This window comes from Trachypithecus francoisi, unplaced genomic scaffold (genome assembly GCF_009764315.1).
Source record: "Trachypithecus francoisi isolate TF-2019V2 unplaced genomic scaffold, Tfra_2.0 Lachesis_group21, whole genome shotgun sequence".
NCBI lineage: Eukaryota > Metazoa > Chordata > Mammalia > Primates > Cercopithecidae > Trachypithecus > Trachypithecus francoisi.
In genome coordinates this window covers 7448680-7453844 of record NW_022681467.1, presented here as the reverse complement: position 1 = coordinate 7453844, position 5165 = coordinate 7448680, and the positions used below count along the sequence as shown (strand labels likewise).

At 38.8% G+C, this 5165-nt stretch overlaps 1 pseudogene across 1 annotated transcript; it reads left to right on the top strand.

Moving 5' to 3' along the window:
• Window positions 1-209: 209 nt before the first annotated feature.
• LOC117068400 lies at window positions 210-2697 on the top strand (annotated as a pseudogene). Its single transcript, XR_004431110.1, has one exon. The product of XR_004431110.1 is annotated as an ATPase family AAA domain-containing protein 1-like (transcript).
• Window positions 2698-5165: the final 2468 nt, after the last annotated feature.

Genomic DNA, 5165 nt, shown 5'->3' with positions numbered 1-5165 from the left:
ACTTTGGCTATAAAGCACAAAATAATGCACTTGAAGGGTTCTTGTGAGCTTCTTCTACAAAATGGGATGATGTTAATTATGGCAATGGTGATGATCTACATCTACCTCCTTGTGTTATCATGAAGATTTGTGCAGATGATACATACAAGGTCTTTATCTCAGCACCCAGAGGGTAAGTGCTTAAGAAATGCAGCGGGCATTTGCTCCCGCTGTTTCTGCTTCTGGGTTAACAATCAAAATGGTACATGCTGAAGCCTTTTCTCATCCTTTGAGTCAGAATGAAGTTGTTGGTTTAATTTTCCGTTTGACAATATTTGGTGCAGTGACATACTTCACTATCAAATGGATGGTAGATGCAATTGATCCAACCAGGAAGCAAAAAGTAGAAGCTCAGAAACAGGTTACTTGGAGTGATATAGCAGGTTTAGATGATGTCATTATGGATCTGAAAGACACAGTCATCTTACCTATCAAAAAGAAACATCTGCTTGAGAATTCCAGGCTTCTGCAGCCTCCAAAAGCTGTTCTTGTCTATGGGCCTCCAGGCTGTGGTAAAACGTTGATTGCCAAGGCCACTGCCAAAGAAGCAGGCTGTCGATTTATCAACCTTCAGCCTTCGGCACCGACCGACAAGTGATATGGAGAATCTCAAAAATTGGCTGCTGCTGTCTTCTCCCTTGCCATAAAGCTACAACCATCCATCATCTTTATAGATGAAATAGACTCCTTTCTACGAAACCGTTCAAGTTCTGCCCATGAAGCTACAGCCATGATGAAAGCTCAGTTTATGAGTCTCTGGGATGGATTGGATACTGATCACAGCTGCCAGGTCATAGTGATGGGAGCTACCAATCATCCTCAGGACCTTGACTCTGCTATAATGAGAAGAATGCCTACAAGATTTCACATCAACAAGCCTGCTTTAAAACAGAGAGAAGCAACCTGAAACTCATCTTGAAAAATGAAAATGTGGATAGGCATGTAGACCTGCTAGAAGTTGCCCAGGAAACTGATGGCTTTTCAGGAAGTGACCTAAAAGAGATGTGTCGAGATGCTGCCCTCCTCTGTGTTAGAGAATATGTTAATTCTACATCAGAAGAAAGCCATGATGAAGATGAAATTCGGCCTGTTCAACAGCAGGACCTGTATCGGGCAATTGAAAAGATGAAGAAATCAAAGGATGCAGCATTTCAGAATGTTTTAACACATGTTTGTTTAGATTAAGAGTAAAGATCATTTGTGCAGTTCAGGGATCTAGTTTGGTGTGTCCTCTTATCAGTCAGTGGAAACAGAATGGAAAGAGTGCTCTTTAAACAATGAGGGAGCTCAGTGTTTATGGTTTTATACTCTGAATTCTAAGTTATTGAGATATAGTTGTTACGTAAGTGGTATTACAGTTTGTCAAAAATCACAAGGAGGAACAGTTGAATCCAGCCTGAACGTGGGTGCTCGTGTTTGACCTCTTTAGCCATATATTGTACAGCCTTATAGAATCTAAGCTGGTCTTAAAGTCATAAATGATTCATTGGGTCATTAGTGAGAAACAGGGATGTGGTTAGGTGCTGGTTCCTAGACACGTGAGTATGCGTTTGTGTGTGTGCGTGTATGTGTGTGTATATTAAATGTATGTATCCACACATTTTATATTGACATTCTGTAGATATGTTTGAATACAGAAACATTTTTTACCCCAACTACTGAATCCAGGAGTACCAAATAATATATAGTAAATCTAGCCATTTCCATTTGTCATTTCTTTCAACCTTTTTTAAGTTGAGTGTTTTTCTTTCTGCAGTTGGTTAGTTGGATCCTCCACATCTTGCATATATACATGGGCTCAATTATTATGTTTGTCAGGATAATCAAATAAAAATACTAGTTCATGATCAGCATTGAATGGCTGTTAGGCAGTCATGTGCTCAACACTGATTTCACCTCTTTCTGTAAGTACACTGAGTATAAACTTTTTAAGTTTAAATTGATTTACATGAAAGTGGATTAAAAGACTTTTCAAAAGAAAAGGTTTGAAAAACCTCAGTGCCCTTTAATACATGTACATTTCTTTCCTTTCTTCATTTAATGTAACATATGTCTGTTGTAACTATGTTTCTTAAATATTATTTTAAGGTTATGTGTTCTTTAATTATGGTCAAATATAATTTGGTCACCAAAAATGAAATAATAGTTTAAAACAAGTAGTTGTTACTAAGTGTGCTAAAAATACTCATTTTGTAATTAATTTTAGTTTTCTTAGTATATTATAAATTGTGCCCTGGTCAAGTACAAATGTACACATCAAAATGCCCATATCATATCTATCTGTAGTCATTTAATGTGAATTATATGTAAATTCTTTTTTCAATATTTTACTAACCAGAATTCTGTTATAGGCACCTAAACACGCAGCATGAGGAAAACGGCACAACACAATCTTGAGGTGCTTTCTGAATCATCAGATTAAATTATGCTTCATGTTTTTGCTTTTATTGTATTTATTTTAAAACTCTTAATCTTTTTTCATGTGTTACTGGATTAATTTATCTGATAATGTCTCTCACAACAATCTATTAGATCGTTTATTCTTCGGTTGTACTTTGAATGCTGGCGTAGCAGTTTCAGCTGAACACTGGATAACAAAAAGCAAGTTATGGAAGATTGTGAAGAGGATGGAAAAATTGAATACAAGATACCAAAAATGAAAAAAGTGTCCCATTTTTAATAACTGTATTATACTATTATTTTATAAATGTGTAATAAAGGGGTCCCTCTTTAAAAAAAAAAAAAAGAAATGCAGCGAATGTTAAAATTCTACACAGGTGGTAATCTAGATTGTAAATAACAAATCTTGCCTGATAAAAATCCAGACAATAATCTGGCTGTTTTTTTTTTTTTTTAGCACACGTCAATGACCAGTTTTCAAAACAGATTATCATCAGGTAAATGTAATTGAAGCAAATAGAGTGACATGTAAGACACTTTGGAATTGTGCAGAGTCCCAGGAAATCTGCTGGGACCACGCTTTGCCATACGCAGTAAAGCCTTTTGGGCAGGAGTTTATGTACTGCCTGGGTTCAAATCCTGGCTCTGCCATTCACCAGTTTTATGGCCATGGGTGAGTTACCTAACCTCTCTGAGCCTTGAGCCTCAGTTTCTCATCTGTGAAAGGGAAATAGTGATAGTGTCCATTACATAGGGTTGTTGTGAAAGCTTAATATGGTTAGGCAGGCAAAAACTTAAATAGGTCTGGGCACACAACTGTCAATATGGTAGTTCTCCTTATCCATGATTTCAGTTACCAACTGCAAAAATAGTTGGAAGTGGCTGTGTCTTTGCATGACTGTAGCTCCTGTCTGATCCCTGCCCTCCACCCCACACCTGACTCCTCAAGGCTCTAGCACTCACTGGATTCCAGCTCAGACCTAGGTATGTTAATGATTTCTGAGAACTAAAAATAAAATCCTAAGCCGTGCAACTGACTGAATGGACTCCCTCTTGGCTAAGGGGACCCTAGAGAAACCTAAAAAACTGAGTTGCTGGCCATGACAGGATGGGAGGTCATACACACCTTATTACCCCCTCCCTTTTGCAGTTTAGACACAACTACTAGCATTAATGCTAAAACAGAGATCATACCATTGACAGTACAGACTCTCTGTGGCAACAAGATACCAAAATAGGACCCAAGGCTGTGCCAGGCAAGGGTTAAGTCATACAAGTAAAGAACTACACTAAAAGAATAAACTGTGTTCTACCTGCCACAAGGCTTTTCTTTTTCTCTATCAGCTAAACAAGTACTGGTCTTGAGACAGGCAATATTGAAGCAGTTGCAGCTCACCCACCACCAGATGCTGACCTCCACCTACTGTTCCACAAGTCATCACTATAGCTTTGATTGGACAAGAGACTGATTTCTGTAACTTACCCCTAATTAAAGACCATTGACCACGGACTGGCTCTGGCTGGTTTTACAGAGGCTGCATACTTAAGTGCCTTTGTATCCCTGCTTCACCTTTTGACGTACAGGGCCTAATTGTAATACAGTTAATATTAAGTCTCCACCCCAAGATGAACACAGGTCTTATGTAACATACATGTTTATTCAGTATGCGTGTGTTAAGATTCCCCTCTCATGAATATTCATGGAGCATCCTATAACCTGTTGAATATTTATATTTGGCCCACCCGCTCAGTAAAAATTCCTATCTTACCCCTTCTTCCTTCAAATTGCCTGCTAAAGGTCTTTGTGGGAGGCTATGCTTCCTGGCCTGTCAGGATGGCCACCTTGCAGCCTATAACCCTGTATAAGGCAGGATAATCACTTGAGCCCAGGAGTTTAAGGCTCCAGTGATCTATGATCACTGTTGCACTCCAGCCTGGGCGACAGAGCAGGATCTCATCTCAAAAGAAAAAAAGAAAGAAAGAAAGAAAGAAAGAAAGAAGAAAGAAAGAAAGAAAAGAAAGAAAGAAAGAAGAAAGAAAAGAAGAAGAAAGAAAGAAAGAAAAAAGAAAGAAAGAAAGAATCTTTTCCAAATTTAGAGGTCTCATGATTAGCTATTTCTAGTCCTTTGGTGCATCAGCATCCCCTCTTTTTGATCTTTTAATCCTTTCCATTTTATTATTATTATTATTTTTGAGACAGAGTCTCACTTTGTTGCCCAGGCTGGAGTGTAGTGGTATGATCTCTGCTCAATGCAGCCTTGATCTCCTGGGCTCAAGTGATCCTCCCACCTAGTCCTCCCAAGCAACAGGGACTTCAGGTGCATACCACAAGACCTAGCTAATTTTGCTTATTTTTGTAGAGATGAGGTCTCACTTTGCTGCTCAGGCTAGTTTGAACACCTAGGCTCAAGTGATCCTTCCACCTCAGCCTCCCAAAGTGCTGAGACTTACAGGTGTGAGCTACTGTGACTGACAATACTTTCCATTTTAGTAAACGTCTTTCTAAAACTACCCAAGGTCATTTGCTGTTTTTGCTGAACCCCTAGAAGCCTTCTTTGCCAAGACTTGGGTTTTGCAATATTTCTGCTTCTGCAGTTGTTGGTGTTGAGATTGATGTGTCATGATGAAGGAGTTCCTTGAATTTTGGAGGGGATAGACCTTGGGTGTTCTTTGAGCAAAATTGCTTTATAAAAGATCTTTTGAGTCTGTCTTCATAGCTATGGGAC